The sequence below is a fragment of the Aphelocoma coerulescens genome, chromosome 3, assembly GCF_041296385.1.
Source record: "Aphelocoma coerulescens isolate FSJ_1873_10779 chromosome 3, UR_Acoe_1.0, whole genome shotgun sequence".
Lineage (NCBI taxonomy): Eukaryota > Metazoa > Chordata > Aves > Passeriformes > Corvidae > Aphelocoma > Aphelocoma coerulescens.
This window is the reverse complement of record NC_091016.1, coordinates 93974335-93994958: the sequence shown is the minus strand read 5'-3', so window position 1 is coordinate 93994958 and position 20624 is coordinate 93974335. Positions and strand designations below refer to the sequence as shown.

The following is a 20624-nucleotide window of genomic DNA, read 5'->3' as shown; positions in this document are numbered from 1 at the left end:
TCTCATCGAATTTGAGGTGTTTGGTAGTCAAACATTCCAAGGCAGTTAGTGGTCTAGGATCGTGCTGTGACCACATCACTGAGTGCTGACCCTGTCATATTTCTGCTCTGAATGGGAGCCATATTGAGTTGCATTTGAATCAGAGGCATCTACTGAAAATCCCAGAGCCTGAGACAGTTAAGGGATAAAATTATTGAGCAAAGGCTGCCTAAAATAAAGGTGGTGACTCCAAACCAATGTGTACTTTATTCACATATAGTTTTGATTTCCTTCAACTCTCCCTTTGATCCTTGCAACCTTGTTTCATTGTTTTCAGTGGTGTGCTGGAAAAATGAGGAATGCTCTATGACAGTTCATCTGTTTCCACTTCATGGACAGCCACAAGCGTTTGAGTGGCCAAGCATTTCCAGTTTGATTAGGAGTTTCTTTCTTTCTTTTGCTCTACTAACTCAGGTTTTGTATTTAGATTTGATTTTTTAAAAATGTTCAGACAGAGCATGGCAATTGTATCTATACAGGTATTAGCTGACACTAGTTGCTTCATAGTTGGATGTTTTCCTCTTGTTTCCAACCCATAGTCAGTGATAATTTTACCAAATTTAGGTTGAGGGATACAGATAGTGTCAGAAATAATTGCTTTTAAAGAACAATATGTATTTAATTGCATACACCTATATTTATTTATATGGTATAGCAACACATAGAAATACAATAAAGTAGCTGCCTCAACATAGGAAGTGGTGCTATAGATGTTTATAAATGTTAATACAGAGAAGCAGTAGGGAAAGTGTCTCATGGTGAGTGGAGATTAATTCAGTTTCCTAGGCTCTTGTCCATCACCTTATCATGCCCACTGCTGGAGAGCAGTCATGAACAAACCAGCATGGGCATTCTTACTTTCTTTTTTCTACACTTGTAAGATCTTTCTGAGCTGAGCTGTGCAACATAAACAGACAAGTCAGAAAGACACACAATCACACACATACACACACAATTCACTTCATGCTATCAGTGTGGGAGAAACATTTCTAAGTCTTTAAACATTTTATTTCATCCAGATTCTTAAGAGTGAAGTTGGGTTTCTCTGAAATGGTGGTTACTTCTTCCACAGGTCTCTTGTTTCAGCCCTGTTATAAGAAACTCTTAGTTTTCTTCTATCGTTGATTATATCTTTGAATCTTTGGTGTTAGAGACAATCAGATTAGAATAGAATAGAGTAGACTAGAACATTCCGGTTGGAAGGTATCCACAAGGCTCATCTAGTCCAACTGCTTGAGCAATTCAGGACTCAGCCAAAGTTAAAGCATGTTGTTATAGAATCACAGAATCCTAGAATTTTTAAGGTTGGAGTAGACCTTTGAGATCATCAAATCCAACCCAAATTATGGGCATTTTCCAAATGCCTCTTAATTACTGGCAGGCACAGGGCATTGACCACCTCTTAGGAAGTCTGTTTCAGTGTTTGACCACTCTCCATGTAAAGAAATGCTTCCTAATATGAAGTTTGAACCTCCCCCGATACAGCTTTGAACCATTCTCACACATACTATCACTGGATACCAGGTAGAAGAGCGCAACACCTCCCTCTCTACTTCCCCTTCTCATGAAGCTGCATAGATCAACGAGGTCACCCACCCCTCAGCCTCTCTTTCTCTGTGGATTCTTCTTTAGGTTTTAGCATTTCCCTCTATTTCCTTCCTTGTCTCACCTCTGTGCCAAAGTGTTCCAGACTTAATTTTTTTTATCCCACCATATGACTGCTTGATTTGCAGGTTTCAGTGGCAAATATCCTGCTACTCACTGTGTTTAGCTGGCACTTGTCCTATACAGTGGTTTACAAGGTGGAGCTTTTGTGGTCTGCAATGCTAGCCCCAGTTTCCTTATGAACCAATCTTTTCCTTATGACCATCAACATGCAAAATTTTTATACTTGCCTGCAGCCCCTTAAATGGCCTGTTTCAAAATGATAGTTGTATGTTGACAATATAGATGTATTCAGTCCTTAGAGGGAAAAAAACTGTAAACAACTGATCCTTTTAGGCACTTTAACTGTATCATTTTTGATACAGAGAGATTAACTCTGTCCATGGGCATGCAGAGACTGCAGCAAGAGTTCTCAGTCAAATTCAGCTCAATGAAGTTCTGCCCCTGGAAAAGGAAAAAAAAAATCATGGAAAGAAAAAAAAAAACAAAACAGAAACTGCAGTTTCAGACCACAGCTACAGGTCTATACATAGCACTCTCTCTATATATATCTATTTATCTACCTATAAATGTACATAGAGCAATAAACATATGGCTGAACTCCTGGGAGTGGGACTAAAATGCTTTTATAGTCTCTTTTTTACTTTTCCAGCCTGTTCACATTACAGAGCTAGCATCAATGTCTGTGGGAATCCTACTCTCATGAGCTTTGTGAGGTGATGTCCTGGTTGCTGTCTGTTTTCAGTGAGTATTAGTGAGCCTTCTCTTCCAGTGCGTTTTAGAAAGCCACAATTTCTCCTCTGTGTTTTGTTTGCAGGAGCATCAAAGTGGAGTATTTTGTGATATTTGTGAAAAGCTGTTGAAGAAAAAACAATTGGCATCCTAAAGAATCAAGATGAAACAAATATACAGGCTAAAATTACAGAACACCTGCCTTTTTAAAAATTTTGGTAAAAGACAGAGTCAGCAGGGACTTTTCCCCGTGAACCAGCATGGGGCAGTGTTATCCATGCAAACTCAGACCACTTTTACTGGCAGATAAATCAGCACTAGTGTCTGTAAGGTTTAGACATAAACATCTGAACAGACTTGGAACCTCTTGTAAGTATCTGGCTTGGACAAATATAGCTACATAGAAAAGACAAAAATTGCCTTCAGCCACAATTAAATGTGTTGCTTTGTGTTATACATTTTAGGAAGCAAAGAGTATGTCATAACAGCTAGGCACAGGCATCCCCAGCTGTAAAGATGATTATGATGATGATTATGAGGATGATGACAAAGATGATAATTAAAATGTGTCCAGTAGCTGAGGATCAAGGAATAGTAAAACTAGTCCTGTTCAAGCTCATACTAAAAAGGAAATGGACATATGGGCTGACTGAAGCACTGCGTTTTACCAGGTTAGTTTGTATGCATCTTTACAAATGAGATCTTTGTGAAAAAATTACAGGATTTTATAAAAGTAGCAACAGAAGTGTATAAGTGCAAATTTCAAAAGTTGTGCTTTATCAGCAGCTTAATTAACTTCTTTTGCTTCTAATTGATATTAGGGATCTGTTTAAATATAGCTAAATTTTATCCCTGAATCCAGGAAAGTCTACTTAACTTCATTATTAAGAGATAGCAGCTAAGGTTGCTGATGCTGTATTTGCAAGCTACCTTCCACAAAAACATTTTCTTGAAAAGCAGCCAAATAAAATCTGCTTTAGAGTTCTATGGACGTTAAGGCACTTATTCTACATGCAGGTCAGGATACTTACATGACAACGACAATCACAGCAAAAATGCTAGAAAGTGTTTTCCCTAAGCCCAGTTGTGCCTTTAGATGTAGTGGCTAGACAGCTGCTCATCTGTAGCACTCGGATGATCAATCTAACCTGGTACTTAGGTGGAGTAAGAGTTCGCACTTTGCAGTCACTGCTGATCACCAGAGTGATCAGGGGAAAGAGGAAGCCTCCCATGTTGGTGATGAGGGGGAGCTCCTGACCTTTCCTGTAGGCCTGTTAGAGGATAAAGCTAGAGCAGAGGTGATCCCTGGCAGAAACTGCGCAGCCTCATCTGTGAAAGCAGTTGAAAAATAGGGCTTCTATTTTGCTTTGTTTGAGTTCTGTCTGTAAAGAAATATTACAAAAATAACCATTTAGGTCTTAGCAGCACAAGATAAAAGGTAGAGGAACAGGAACCAAAATCTTTTGCTGCAGAATTCACAGGGGCTTATGACTTCTTAGTATTTCAGCAATTGCTCTGAAGTTCATCAAGTCATTTACAAGGCTTCAACAAACTGATTCAACAAACCAGTCATTCTAGGTGACAAGGGCACTTGATTGCCTGGTTTTATCAAGGACTTGAAGTTTTGGCAGTTTATCACACTGTCACAGGTCTCCTTTACATCCTTCAGGAGTTACTGAGGGTGCATGTACATTTGTACTGGGGGACTTTGTCTTGGCAGGATGTCCGAAGGCTTGTTACCAACTATCAATGTAATCATGAATATTGGGGCCTGAACCTGCTCCTGTTCAGCAGCTGCAGACACAGACTTGGATTCTGTTCTTACCTCCTCTCCACCTGTGACAGATTTTCTGCTCTTCCACACTACTTTTCTTCCTCATGCAGTAAATTGTTCTGAAGTATAGGCAACATATATGCTTTGATGGTACAGACAAATTTTTTTAACTCAAGTGTAGTATCTCTGAAGTACATATTTATGATACATTTAATTATTAACCATTGCAATTGTTTCATTTGAATACGCTTTTTAGAATTTTTTGTTACTCAATGAAATGTGCCATTTGTGAGGGCATGCTTCTAAAAATAGAACTAGATATATTCAGGGATATTTAGCTTGAGTAAAAAAAGGTTTACTGATTATAAATAAATAAATGTTGAAATATTTGCTGCAGAAGAGACTACATAATTTTCAAATCCCCTTCCATCAAACGTATGTCTCTGAATTCTTCTGGTGGCTCTGTGTGTAACTAAAATGTCATAGATGCAGATCTGTCTGACACGACAGCAGTAGGTAGCATCTAGTAGTGCCTATAGGGTCTTCCCCAGTGTTTGTACAGCCTGGGAAACTTCAAGATTACAACAATTTTAAAAGCAAAACGAGATAGGTTAAATTAAGCACAACTGCTGTGTTCTGAGTAAAATCACACTTGTGAAGGAATCTTCATTCTTTACTTGCATGTATTAATATTAAAAATTATGATAAATTCGTGTCATTTTCTTAGTTAAATATTAACATAAAAAATCAGTTTAAAATTAGCAGTAAACATAAACAGATTTTTCTCTCCCAAAAGGAATCAAGCTAGATGGTGTTGAGGACTCCTTCTTTGATCATTATTCTCTTTGTTCTCTTTTAGGATTGGATTCCACTGCTGCTGACAACTTCAGTTAATCTGCTATGTGTTTTCTTCTTCCCTCCTAACAGCTCCTAAATGGAGACTGTCAGGTATGTCATCACATTTAATTTATCACACATGAAGAATGCAGTGTTTGCCCAAATGATTTGACAGGGGATTTAGGATGCTGCTAATTTGTGAACTGCTGACAAATTAACAAGTTGGAAAAGCATTGGTTAAAAAAAAAAAAAAAAAAAGGAGAAGCTAAGCCAGTTTTTTTTCAAATAAGCTGTGGATAATATTGCTGGATCTGTTTTACATTCCTAAAAATTAACAGGAATGAAAAGTCAGGAAAGGAGAATTATTAAAATTTGTACCAAAACATGTTTAGGAACCATCTCCTGTATAAAAATAAACAACAAGGTGTCTCTGAGATTCTGTTTTTTTGAAAGACATTTACAAATAGAACTGGAAACCAAATACTTTTAATAATAGGCAGATTTCTGTGATATAATATCCCTCAGATGAAATCATGTGATTCTGGAAGCAAAAACACTGTGAGGAAATGCAATTCAATTTAAATATTTTGAGAAGAAACTAAGAAATGAGATTGGAGAATAGGAAAAAAAAGACTTCAACATTAACAGTACATTTTGTGTAATGTGATACAGAACACAGAAAAACAGACACTTTCTGTCTTGTTCTATCCCAAAATCAAATGGTAACATTAACATTTTTTTTTTAACTTACAAAGCTATGAAAAGGCACCTGTAGTTTTTGAGATAATTAGGTTCTTACATACCCAACACTTTTTTTTAAAGAAAATGATCCCATTTCATGAAACTTTTTTCCCTCTGGAACCAATGCTGTGGTGCTGTAAAAACAAGTAATAATTAAATGTCTATGTTAAAAGTATTTACAAATTCTTTAAACAGAATTTGTCAGAAAAATTAAAGGAAGGAAAACTTTTAAAATTGAGGTTCCTATCTTAAAAGCAAGGACATGTCAGAGCAACAAAGGGATATAGAAAAACCCATTCTGTCCTGACACCCCTGAGGAACCGGCCCCTGGCAAATTCACACTTGTGGTTTGAACACAACAGAGGTTATGGAATGCAAAGAAGTACAGTACTGCCAGCTTCCAGCAAAAAGTCCCAATTAATTGGGCCAGACAGTGAAAAAAAGAAAAAGAAAAAAAAAAAAGAGAAACACTTCACATTGTCAGGGAGGATAATTTGTAGCTCAGTCTCTCAAGTTGAATTGCTTGTGCCGTGTCTGTGGTACACATTTTCAGCTCAGCCTGAATTACTTTTGCAGAATTGCCCTGGACAATCCATTTGTTTAAAAGTACGGAGTCTTAAGTGTTCTTTAGAAGAATGAACAGACAGTGCAGTTTGAAGGAATGTTATTTAAAAATGCTTTTGGCTGGGCCTGGTGCCTCAGTCTTTAGTCACAGCAAGTTGTATTTGATTGTTACACTGGAATTATGCTAAAATCTCTCTGGTGAAGAGGCATTTGTGTTGCTTAGGGAGAAACCCTGGGCAGAACCAGATTTACAATTTCTCCTTTGGTCTTGCCCTTGGAGAGAATGCTTTGCTACAGCACTTTACCAAACCCTGGAGTTGACCTCAGACTTCACTAACCTCCTATTGCCTTCCACTATCCCCATGTGCTGTGGCCCTGGCAGGATCTAAGTGTTATGCCATCCTTTTCCTTAGGCTAAAGAGGTCCTGTCTCAAGAACTGTCTCAAGTCAGCACAGGGTTCTGGAAGGGCCCAGCACTGGGGCCACATCAGCCACATCTGCCATTGACTAAGTAGGGCAAGAATTGGGAGTGTGCACAGTCCTGTGCTTGATTATACTGATTCATTAATCTGTCCACTCTTTGAAAAATAGCACAACTATTTGCAATTTTTCAAGTAGAGCATACTAGATGTAATGTAGCAATAGTAAATTACATAAAATAAGCAGTAAATAAAAATTGAAAATTATATGCCATATGTGTAGTTCGACAACTGATGAAATTCGTTTTGCATAGCACTTTTAAAAATTGCTTTTCCACACGTCAAAATCACAAAATGTTAGCAGGTAGTGCTATGCTCAAAACTGGTGGCACCATTAGCTCAAAGTGAATTGTATCAAAAATAAATTATCACTCAGCAAAACAATCAGGACAACTGTTACACAGAAAAAATACACCAAGTATCCGAAATCAGTTTTTATAAGCTTTATCAAACCATAAACCCTAGTGAATCTATAAATGTTAAACTTAAATTTGACTTATGAACAATTCTTTTTGACAAGCAAACTATGTCTTCTTCTGAGCATAATTTAAATTTTAAGTAGCTTAGGTATTATTAACTATTATTGCAACAGGAAGGAAAGTGTGAGGGAGATTGTGTAAGAGTCATACGAGTTAAAAACTTGCAGCTTCGGGATTTTGTTGATATGGAGAGTCTGCTTTAAAACATTATAAAATAATGTTTTCATATTTGAAACATATGAAATACAATGTAAAAACCTCTTAGGACACCCAGGTGGACAAAACTTCAGGATAAAACTCCCTTAATGGATGATTATTTCCATGAGTATTGCTAGAAAAATCCCAAATTATGAAATAGATCTTTTCTAAAATAGGGAAAAATCATCATGAGAGAGGACAGAAATTAGAGAGAAAATAAAATAAAGATTAATAAAATAATTAATAATAAAATAAAATATTATGCTCCCCACTGAGTTCTTGGAGGCTTGATTTCAGTCCAGCAACTGAAACCAGCCTCTTTAATTGCATCAAACTCTCCCCAGCTTCCATGGGTCTCTAGCTCTGGTGTCTCCTTGCAGCACTTCTGAAGCCTGGCTGTGTATCATCTCCCTTCTCAGGCTCTGCTTGTGTTTGATGGTTTGTTTCCCCTTGCTCAGTCTCTTCTCCTGCCAGCCCACCCTGCCTGCTGGATGAACAATGCAGCATTTCTTGATGTAATGCTGTTTCCAGTCTGGTCCATTGAGTGGGAGAGACCATTACCTTTCCACTGTCTCACATGATTAGAGATTGTTTTCCATCATTACACTAAGCAATCTCAGTTAATTCAGTCTCTTTTTGAACACTCTACTTTCTAAGTTGCTGATCATTAATTATTTCTACAGTCTGTTCCCTGGACTTTCCACAGTCTGTCCAAGTCTTTCTTAAAGCACAGTGTCTTAAGCACAAGAAAAGATCTAGAGCTGAAATATATAAGGCACTGGCAAAGCTGAATTTTTAAATGCCACTTCTTGATTCTTTCTGGGAGATTCCCTGGGGTTTCCTGTAGCTGTAACTTCCCTGTCAAGTACATATCTTGACATGTATCACCATCTCTTCTCTTGGTGTAATGAAACAGCTGCATCTCAGAAGCTTCAGAAAAGAAATGGGATATAGGATAGATGAAGTGCAACTCCCAAGATATATTGAATTGAATTTTTTTTTTTTGCTGCACCATTTTTTTTACCCCAGACTAATGTTTTACAGCTTTGTCCCAAATTTTGCTTCTTAAATTGAAGTTTTAACTGTAAAATATTATTTTCAGCATAAATGGTTTTTCACAAGAAGTTCACACTTCCTATACTTGAACACATTGGAAAATAGATTTCTGTGGTCATCCTAGCACTGCGCCCTAAAAATCCCTTTCCCAAGTAAAAAACCCTGCCTTTGAGAGACAGGAAATTTTACTCTAAGTTTAAAGCAGTGCTAATACTTCCCAATATCTTCCAAAGGGCACTGGACACATTTATATGGGGTGTGAACAGAAGGAGATTACATCTCCTTCTGAAGTCTGTGTGGATAAATTGCACTGAGTACTGAAATACACCCAAACTCCAAAATATTTACAAGCCATAATTCTTTTGTAACCTGTCTCTATGGAAGCAACTGTGAGGACTACTACATGCCCACATGGCTCTGGCTTTTGCAGTCCACAGAGAATTTGAGTTCTTGGGTGTACATGCCATAGTATGAAAACAAACATACAGCCACAGCCTTGCCAACCTTATACTTTAAAAAATGGTGAGTCATGATCTCAAGACATGGAAGAGCTTTGTGTGATGGGATCCCCAGTCAAGCTGGTGCCTTCAGCTGGAACTGCTCCACCACTAAAATGGAGCAGTTCTCTGAAGCTAAGCATGCCAAAAGACACTGAAGGTTTCCAATCCCTAGAGGTGTATTTCAATAAAATCCAAAAATAGTAAGATGGAACATGGCAATTCTTTCCAGAGAGAAAACTCTGGATTGCTGGGTGAAATTGGCTAAAAAAGAATCTTGAAAACACTTATTGCTTTTCTCACTTGCATCCTGGCAGTTCAGGATTATTTTTCTTTCCTTTCAGTCCAGGAACCTTTGGTGGCTTCTTGAGCTGCAGAAAACACACACTGACCCTCTGAGGTCTCCAGGAAAGCCTTCTGTAGGAGTTCTGTGGTGTCTCTTGACTCCTTGGCTGCTCTATGCATGCCTACCCATCGGTCTACTCTCACAACTGGACACATCTGGCTGCAGATGCTCCCTTTTTTGTGGAAAGAGAAGGAATCTCCTCTACATCCTGAGAACTTCTACTGATCCAGTGGGCAGCAGCCAGGAAGCAACATGTGGTCATTGTTCTCCCAGACTCTTTAGTAGAAGGCACAGTATGTGGTGACCTGAAAACAAAGTAATTAAACTGCCATACCCATCTGTCATCACTTTTCAAGGGAGATAAGATTTAAGGAAAATTTTTTTCTAAGCAGTGAAATCAACGATGTCTGATTTTCTGAAGATTTATTCCCCTCTTTTCTGTCCCACACATTTCAGTAATCCTATTTTTCCTGTAATAGCCCCAAGGCAAGCACTATGCCTGGTCTGGAGCTGTGTGCCTATTGATCTGTCTGGCCAGCAAGCACAGGCTGTTTGGCCAACAGGAAGCTGCAAAAAATTCAATGTATAAATACGGAGATTTGCTTTCTTTTCCTGCATACATCAGGAAGTTTCCTCTAAACCAAACTGATTTTCATTACACTTACCGAATTATCTGTTGGGAATTTCAACTTATTTTTTTTCATCTACATAAAACTGGCTAATAGTTTCCAAAATTACTGGAAAGGGAGGGGCAAATAGTTGGACAGAAATATATACTGAGAGACAACAAGAGGTGATATGCATATTAAACCAATTTCTAGATGGCATTAAATTAAAATACTGAACTGCTTACAGTATTTTTTATTTATGTCTTCCTTAATAACCCTTTACTGTTCACTTCACTGCCTCTTAAAATTTTTCATGTGTTTTCTTCTAGTGAGAGCTGAGCTTAATCATTGGATTTAAATGCTGCACTGCTGTCTGGAACTTAAAACAAACAAATGTAAAACTTGTGACAAGATAATGAGATCTGGTAGGATTTTTTCTCTGCTCTGCTCACAATAGCCTACCAAAGAAAGCATGTCTTGTTTGATCCCTACTTTTCTCTCCTTTCCACTTGAACAGACATATTACTATAGTATCCAGAGCTCAGGCAGTTGCAAAGATTCATTTAGTGTTTGTAACATGCATTACATTTATTGTTTTTGTAATTCAATTCAAAGACTTTGCAAACAAAATTCAGAAGTCCCTGGGGTTGCATTTTCTGTAGTGTTAGCATTCTCACAGCGTATTTTCACAATCATTAGAGAAATAAAAAATGGTTTAGTTATGTATTATTTTACTTGCTATTCTGCTAAGAGTTTTGGCACTCTTGCAAAGTAGAAGAGCATGTCACTATTGTCCTCTAAATTAAAAAATGTACTTTTTAAAAACAGAAGCTGAATATAATGTCCAGCTAGAAAAAATCTCAACAAATAAGGGGGATTGAATAGGAGAAGTAAGGAAGAAGAACGTAAAAAGGGGGTTTTATATAAAAAGAGTTTTTAAAAGCTCCTGAAGAAGTCAGTGGAATAGGTTCCACTACATTCTTGTATTTCTGTCCTTGCAGTGCTTCTGCAAATTTTTCTTGACTGTTATATTAATTAGTAGCCTGTTTCTCTATTAAAATTTGCATAATAATGTAAAGTAAGGCAGAATGCAAATATTGGAACTAAGGCCATTGTAAATTCAAATGTCAAGTATTACTTGAATACTAGGTGGAAACTGACTGAAAAAAGTTTAATCTGAGATGTATTCTCTTCCCTGCAGTGCCTGTAAAATATATATATATATATATATATATATGCACACACATGCATACATTTGTATTATGGGGACTTGGGGACTTTTACAAGAAGTGGCAAACACAATATAATATAAGAAGCAAAGTCCTACCAGCTGTTCTTTGTTATTCTGAATAATCTTGGCAATACAATGAAATCTATTACGGTTCCCATCAGTGCCAGTGAGGCCTTAACTGAAGCGAGCTTCATTGGAATCAATACACTCTTCCTAAAAATCTTATGTATTTTCTTTTAAGATGCTCTTTTAAAGAGGGTCTTTTTGAAGTTCATCACCTTTTTTTAGTTTACTTGTTGCAGAGAAGTTGGACAGGAAAATATTACATGAAGAAGTGATATAGTAAAAGTTCCACGCTACGTATTTTGGGTGAAGTAAAAAAGCTTGGGCCACCCAAGGTTACCCTTTGACAGAGATACATTTTATGAGTTTGTATGATGACTCTGAAAGGACATCCTGGTTTAGGAATGGTATTCCTTAATTTAGTGCTCCCACTAAAATGAAACACTGGCTGCTCCTCTCCCCCATCCACCTCCGATGAGAAAAACAAAAGTCAGAGATCCCGAGTTAAGAACAATTTACTGGAAACAGCAATGAGATAAAAAGTGAACAGTAACAATATTAATAACAAAAGTATACAAAAAGACAGTGATTTACATGCAAAAATGCTCACTGACTGACCGACATGGCACCACATGACCCCAAGGATAATGACAAAATGGTGGCAGACCCTCTGCACATCACCTTTTTCTTTCTGACCTGCTCCTTCTTGGAAGTGAGAATCCCTTATTTTGTCCTCACAGTGGTGACATAAGGTGGTATGGAACAATAACCTAGACACATCCACAGGGCTCTACACCCTGCCCCTTCATGGCTACTGCGAAAAATTGACTTGGTCCTTGTACACTGGGAGCACAGACTTAAAAAATGACACTTTTAAGACATGGAGCTCATGAGGGTGCTAGCCTAGATCAAACAGCAGCATCTTATAATTTTAATGGCACTTAATACAGGTCAGATATTGACAGCAGGGCTACCAAGAGCTAACAAAACAAACGTCTGCTCTGCTTTGAAATGCATTTCAGGTTTTTCCGCATATTTTCAATCTTGTCTACCTTTGAATTGATTTTGAAGGTTGCCTAGTAATACCTCATTTTTTAGTATTAGAAGCATGCATACTCTTGCTGTCTTTCATGCCATAGACAAACCACAGTATCAAATAGAAAGTCCAAATGCTAGTGTAAACATCAATACAGAAAGGGAAGAACCTATGTTCGTAAGAGCTGTTCATCAAGTAGTTAAAACAGAGACACTATTAAGTGTTGAAAACATTAAAAATAAGAACTATAAATACCGAAAATATCTAATTTTTTTGTGTCATGTGATGCAATCAAATGAAGTAAAGAGCATAAGGTGTCTGTGTGACAAAAGAGCTTTTCTGAAGTGAGATGCAAAACCTCCACAGGTATATATGAGGAAACGGGATAAACTAGAATGTGAAAATTATTTGAACACTTGCTGACTAAAGTAAGAATCAGTGATGAATAGGGTAAAAGTTGCTCAGCTACTTAAAAAATTTATTAATTTGTAATTCTTTCCTGAGACTAGAAATCTGAGGAGCTGGCAAGTGCCTAGTGCTGGTAATTTCTGCTTGTATAGCTACTAGTGTAAGGTGATAAAGGTACACTTTTTTTTTTATACTTTTATTCTGCACATTCTCATATCTAAAGTTGGAAAGTCCATTTTAAAGAATAATGAAAAGTGTACTTTATGCTAAATTGCTACAAAATACAACACAGACTGAGCACCCAAACTATTGCTACTATAATCAAGAAGAGATAAAACAGTGTACATTAAAAGATAATCTCACATCAAACCAGTGAACAACTTTTGTGTAAAACCTTGTGATGAAACAACGCTCAAAGAAAAGTAGGTAGACCACATAAATATATTACTTGTTACAGGAAATCATGTCAATGTGTATTTATATTACTTTATAATATACATTGCCTAGGTAAGAAATAGTTCAAATAAGCTGAACTTAAGGACATACAATTTGCTTATGAGTATATGAATATTGTTCCAAGCTGAAGATAAAACAGGGGAAAATTTCACCTAAGCCTCCAGAATTCTTAGAAAGATGCATTATTCTGTAAATCCAAAGAATGGAAGTGGCAAAGAGATCATTTGTATTTCAGAGATTTAGAAAACAACTTCAGAAATATAATGCCTTTTTCAGTTTGCGAGTAGGCAACAGCTGAAATAAGAAACCTGAGTAATTTGTTTTCTGTTCAAGTTCTTGCAAAAATGAGGTATACTATAAATTGAGCCCAAATACTTACAGATGAGAAAACCTTCTTCCCTGGGGATTTTAGAAGACAGAAAAGTAGAAATTCTCACCAGGTTCTACAAAGTGATAAAGGTGAGGCACGCCTTAGAGAGGCTGACATTATTGGTGCAGTGGCTAAGTCCACTTTACACCCCCACATTACTACAAAGTGATCTTCTTCCCCCCCCCCCCCCCCCCCCCATCATTGTGCTAGAAAGTTCTCCCTTTACTGAGATTCCACTGGTCACTGGCTCTCTCCCCCCTCCCATCCCTTCTCCCATTGGCCCCTGTTATGTCACTCACCCTTGCCTCTGCCCCCTGGCCCTCAGACCATTGGCTTCTGATGCTCTGCCCGCCCCTGGGACCCTTCGGGATAAAAACACACGTGGGGTTTGTTATTGGTTCTTTGCCTCTGTTCCCTTTCAGGTGTGTTGGTCGCATTAAGTGCCTCGGAACTGCACGCAGAGATCCCCTCTCACCTCTTTGTCTCCGGTTTGTGCACAGACTGTGTGTGTGAGGGGCTGTTCACGACTGCCTGCGAGGGTGAGATCGAGTGCACGCGTGGGTGCTGGCAGAGTGCCGCCTAAGTGCCTCCATGAGGGACCCTGGGGAAAAAATGCAGCATTGGTCCACTGACACCTTCCATTGCAATACATTGTGTGCAGGAGAGGCCTGTGTGATAACAACATGATGAGCTCCATGAGGCCAGAGGTTGGGGTGAGAACAGAACCAGAGCTCTGGTCCTTCAACCCTGATTCATGGTAGTAGAGGAATGCAGAACTGGAGGCAATCCTGATGTCTTTGATCAAACACTGGGGTCTGCAGCATCCTCATGTACTGGGAAACCAGCATGAGCTTCACTCAATTCCAGTTGCAATCCAGGAGGTCTCCAGTCTTCGTGGAAACTTAACAGTATTTTGCTTTGGTGTGGTGAGATGTTTCTGTCCCATGAATGCACTGATAGGGATGCAGCAAGGGCTTGGCTTCTACTGGCCATTGCCGTTGCCAGACTGGATATGTGGCTAGCTAAGTCTGTAGTGTGAGCTAATACAGCTGTTCTTACGTTTGTGTTACTAAATGCAACCCTTTATCCATAACTAATCCGAAATATAAGGAGTGTATTAATACATTAAGGCACATATAGGCAAATCCTCAAGATATATAAACTGGTCCTCCTTCACCCATCCTGTGAATTTACACCTGATTAAGATCTACTCAGAGTATTCAATTCTCTGTTGAAAATGGTGCAACATAGATGCGCAGTTTTATAAAATATGAATATGAAAGTAAAATTTTCTGAGGTGTCTGGTTTTATGACTTGTCAGTCTTAAACATGAAATATCTGATTGAAGGAATCAGATTTCATGACAGCAGAGCATGAAATATTTAGGCAAATTTCCAGAAGCATAGAATGATTATAACTAATTAAATTTCAAAACATATTGTGAGAAAACCCATGCGAAGTGTTTCCAATGAAATATGGATATAGATGAAGTTCAGATGTAAGAATATTTTGTTATGAGCATAAGACTTGGCCCATATTTTCTAAGTTTTTTGAATAGAATTCCAGCAGACACAACATAAACCAGTCTGTGGTTCAAATAAAAAAGGAGGTAGAAATTCACCTAAAAGTTTTTGTCCTAATTTTCACTCCCCAGGATTAAAGCCCTGAGAGATATGGTTATATAAACCAGGAGTAAGGGAAACTTTCGCTAGAAATTAGTGAAACCTGACAACTTGCATCCAAACCCTTTCCTGCATGAGACTGACTGAGCTGTGCAGATGTTGAGACCTGCACTTAAAATAATACATACTTACTTGTTTTTTGATTTGGGGCAGCGTTACAATGGGAAGGGGGAACTCAAGAAGTTTAAATAGAATCAGGATCAGTTTCACGCATGGATTCACAAGTTTTGAAACAAACAAATGTTTCTTATGAGAACAGCTAATCTTATGAGGATTCTACGCTTTTGGGTTCAAATCTCTCAAAGAGTACATAAGACTTTGGCATTTTTAAACATCCAAACTAACTCTGTCTTTCTGAAATGACTGCTGTGCACCACGTAGTACACAAATCAGAACTGTTCCAAGAAATGATGGTAGTGTTCTTGGAAGAAAAAGAATTACGAGCAAGTGTAAATGTGTAAGAAGTCATTGGAGGAAAGCCAGTGGAGTGAAGGGTGTGAGGCAGAGAATCTTCTGAAGGCAGTGGCCCACTCAAGCTGGGACAAACATCAAGGAAGCCAAAAAAGCTAGTCTTTTCTGGAGGCACTACTCAAAGTTCTGAAACTTGCACGTCTCTTCCCTTCAGTTCTTTTTTTAGAACTTTCAAAATCAATACCCACAAATACCTTTCCTAAACATTGTTGGCAGATCTTGAATTCTTTTAGAGGTAAATATGTTTTATCTGTGTAATACTTGTTTTCTGACAGATAAATTAGCTGGTATATTGCTTTGATTTAATTCTTTGGATATAAGTAACAAGTTTGGAATGGACAGGTAGGTGTCTAGTTTGTCTGGAGGGTGGACATCATTCCAGATGGACGAAGGGAGTAATAGTTAACAAGCCTGGATGAACTCTTTTCCTTCAGTGTACTTTAACAATTTCATAAGATTTGATCTCCAATACTCTAAAACCTGTTCTACGTGATATTTATCTAAAACAGACGTGAGCAGAAACAGACGTTGTTGGCTTTTTCTCTCTCTCTGCATGGAAGGCATAGGATTTCTCTAGAATGAAAGATATAGAAACCAAGAGGAAATATATTTTCTTGGTCCACACATTTTCTACTCTTTACCTACTAAAATGTGATTTTGTGATTGCCAGATGTGCCTGTTTTGAAATAGTAGATAAGGAATAAAATACCCATGGTGGAAAAACACTTGAAGGTGATATCAAATAGAATCTGATTTGCATTCTGCTGAAATTCCACAAAAAATTGAAATATGCAGGTATTTCTATTGTTTTGATGTATAAATAGGCTATGTTTTAATGGTACCCATTTAGAAATGTATAAGTACCCAATAGAAAAAATGTAGAACTCTGTGTAAATAAAAATAATAAGAGAATAAAGGTCAAGAAATAGGTTAATTGGGAAAATAATACTTCACAAGTATTTTAGTTTCTCTTCAGGATCAATAATAATTAAAAAAAGGGCTAGTGACATAAAAATTGCTGAGCAGAGAAAAGAAATGCAGTAACACATTTGTATTTCTTTAATATTATGTTTTTCATAGTTGCATAGGATGCCCTTGGCTCTATTTATTAGTCAGCTATAAGCAAATAGAAGCTCAAAAGAATTGGACATATTATGACCAAAAGCTTAACATTATGAGCAGAAGAGAGTTCTTTCCACTTGGAAGCACACAAGTAAAATATTTGGTGAAACTAATTCAAAACATGGAACATGGATAGCCGGTGACTTTGCAACACAGAGATGCCAAAACAAAATGGTGGCATGAATGGCTGGCTCTTAGGGCTAGCTGCTAATGGAATGTGGCAGCAAACAAAACCAGCAACATTTAGTCGTAGTCCAGGTGATGAAACTTCAACTTCATATAGCACCTAGGTAATATCTGTACTGCTCCACAACTCCCAGCATCTCACTACTGCAAACACATTAAAAAAATGGATGCAACTCTGGGAAAGGCCACAAAAATAATACTGTATTCTTGAGAAACATTTAAAATGCCTAGATGAAGCATAACTTTGTTAAAACATGGACCATTGAGACAGGCATGGTAACTGAAAGGTTTGAAAGTTTTAAAATGTTTTCTTCAATTATGTGCGGCTATGAACAACAATAGGAAAGTAAAATTTAGGCCATCTGAAGAAAAATTATTTCAAGAATAAAATGTAATTGGTGTATGAAAACCATATGGGAAGAGTCTAGTACACTTAACAAAACAGTTACTAAATGTGGAAAACAAATCCTTAATTATAGATGGACTAAGTGGACATAAAAACATTTTTTCTTCTGACTTTATGACACTTGTACTTGTCTCTGAGAAGGACATTTCAGCATTTTTTGGAAAGTAAAGTGTCTTAGTTGTTGTTCCTTCTGTTTTAACCTAGGGCTAGCTACTTAAAAAATGTTGCTAGCTTTTCAGAGAGAGAGATCAGCTGTTCTTTTCTAATTTTTTGCATTAATGTTTATCTGGATAAGGCCTATGGTATGAACAAAGAGTAGAGACTGGAGGAAAATAATCAGCCTTCATAAAAACTGAGCTTGGCTGATGGCCACAGTAAACACGTGCAGCAAACATATAAGGATGACCTGAAAGCAAACATATAAGGATTAAAAAAGGGAAATGTTTGGTTTCAAGGTTTATATGACAAAAGATTTGTACCTTTAGGTCTGTGATCTACAGCATAGACTATATGTCTTTTTGTTCTAGGTCTTGGGTGTTCATAATTATCCAGAATTATCCTTCAGGTAGGTCAGTGACTGCTGGTATTGTGGTCCATATCACTTCTTTGGACTGTTCTTTCAAAGAATGCTCTTCAGTTTGTATCTGACTTGGAGACTGATAAAAGGAATTCTCAACAAGTATAAGGAGAAGCCAAATAAATTATATTCATACTGTGCTATCCATTTTCACTCTTGGACTAAGCTCCCTATGCAGCTTTTTATGGCCCAAGCCTCGTTCTTTTGTCATGGGAGAGTGGATGAAATGCACAGTAGGGAGTTTGAGTGCAATTGCAGGCAGGCAGAACAAGATGTGGTACCTGGGAAAGCATCCTGGATCCTTCAGTTTAAACAGGGCAATAAAGTGTGATGTTTGCTTGAAAAGAAAAAGTATGGGCTCTCCTTTGGGCCTCTTTTTGATCATGTTAAATGGATTGATTAAGAGGAGTGGTGAAGACATGGTTTGGCTGATATTTACACTGTTTGCAAGCTCCATCTCTGCCATTTCCAGACTCATCTACAGCTGCAAATGGACTCAATAATCCAGTTCATGGTGCTTCTGAATTTGAAAGGACAGAGTTAAAGAGTTTTTTTTCCTGTGATTTCTTCATGCACTTCTTTCCACAATAAAAATTAATTTTCTTTCCAATGAAATCCTGGCACTGTAATTTAAAATCTTGTGTTAAATTCAAAGTTAACTATATGCAACCTGTTTTTGCACATCAGCCTTGGTCTACTTGTATTTGTCATGTACAAGAATCTGAGAATAACTACTAATATTTTGTGGAACCGAATATTCATATTTTAAAACGATAAATCTGTTCACTCTAAAGCCTTAAATAATTTTAGCTTGGATTTATACTTTTTTTCAATAGTCTGAAGAGAAACTGTGAATTCCTACTCCCACAGAAAGAGGTAGAATAGATCTACATTTTTTTGTAGCACTCAGATTTATGTCAGAAAATACAGGAAAGATCTGTGACTCTAAATCAGGAAGATTAGGACTCATATATGAATGGACTTTGATTTAGATATGGATTGCAAGGTCAGGTGGGATAACACTGTTTGTACTAATTCATTTTATCTTTTGTTGAATACTGAGGAGTTATGAAGCAATATTTATAGAAAGTATTGCTGGTATGTCTCGGTAGTACAATATATTTCCTCCTAAATTCCCAGGTCAAAACATTTTTCTAATGTCATACAGAAAAAAAGCACTGACATTTAATATTTGTAGCTCTTGCAGCATAATTAACAGAAGTTTACCTTTTTCAATTTTTGATTTATAATTGTTTGTTTTAGAGTTCTCTGGAAATTGTCTGGCATTAATTTATTTCCATGGTCAGATAAGAGATGTGAGAGTAGTCCAAAGAGGAGATGTCACTTTTCAAAGCATTATAATAATTCAATTGAAATATTCTTCCAAGATTCCATTTTTCAAAGTATTGCAAATAAACATCTAGTGACAGTGTTCATCATATATCAGTAAAACAAAATAAAGGTATAATATCCATACTTTTTAACATTAGTTTCTGAGATAAAATTAATTGATGACAGGCTGTTACTAGAAGACAATGCAAATGAGGCTTATTAATGCTTCAAGCCTTTTCTGTGCTCTTACTGCTTTTGGTGCAGGAGCCACCATTTGCTCTCAGCAAATGCTTAATAGTCACTAACCTCTGACCTTTCTGGTCTGATGAGTTCATCAAAGTTTTGATAAGAAAGCCTGCTCTTTTTGATGTAACCCTTTTGGATTGTACTTTTTCGTTTTCTCCTTTTTGATATGAAGAAATCATATCATTAACTTATAAGGCATTTAATCTGGAAGCATTAAATTATTTTGTTTTCTGTAGACCAAATCTATCCAAGTTGTAGGAAGTTTCCTGAAACATCTGTGACCAACTTATTAGGAAAAAACCAATCCAAAACAAAGCCAAGAAACCCTACTGAAATATATTATCATCCCTGAAATCATTTGGTTTCTTTGCATTTATCCCAAATAGGAATGACCCCTCAAAGAAACTATTGGGATTTGTTGGCATAATTGAGAAAGCAACTGAACATCACTTGAAAGGCAGCAAAAGCTGTTACTGAAGGCTTGGGGGAGTTCAGTGTTTCTGAGAAAGTACAGTTCAAAATCAGATCCAAAATGAGCTTCATCACCTACCAATTGAGCTTTGTTCTGTGCAATGCCTTGGTTAGCACTAAAATTAATGAGAGTCTGCATGCAATTGGCTACTATTAATTTTATAGCCACATTTGAATGTTGCTGCTGTAGAATTCATTTTAGGCTAAATAAATCAGGAAAAAAAGATTAAGAGCCTTAAAAAGAATGAAGGTGAAGAAATATGCTTTAAAGTATTTGAACCTTAAACTGATTTCTCATTTATATACATAGTCTCTGAATTAATCAGTGCCATCTTTGCCGTGAAGTAAAGGCAAAAGAAAATAATTTTAGGGCATTGCTTTCATTTGGTAACATTGCTACTTCAGTAAAAAGGAAGTTCTAGTGGATGTAATGAGTGTTCTACAAAGGGGGCAAAAATCATTGTGTAAGTTCCCTTGTACTGTAGTTTAAGATAAGTGCAATGTTTGTAGCATATTTTCCACACTTACCATATCTCAGACAAATTATTTTGA

The 20624-nt window shown here is 37.1% G+C and overlaps 1 long non-coding RNA gene across 2 annotated transcripts; it reads right to left on the bottom strand.

Annotated features, from left to right (window-relative positions):
- Positions 1–276: 276 nt before the first annotated feature.
- Positions 277–13755, bottom strand: LOC138107363 (uncharacterized). Of its 2 annotated transcripts, none has more exons than XR_011149446.1 (4): positions 13589–13755; positions 5851–5922; positions 3468–3818; positions 277–2148 (listed from the first exon to the last, which is right to left on the bottom strand). It is a non-coding gene; the product is annotated as an uncharacterized lncRNA (long non-coding RNA). The 2 variants fall into 2 exon arrangements; XR_011149447.1 differs by having other exon boundaries at positions 3695–3818.
- Positions 13756–20624: the final 6869 nt, after the last annotated feature.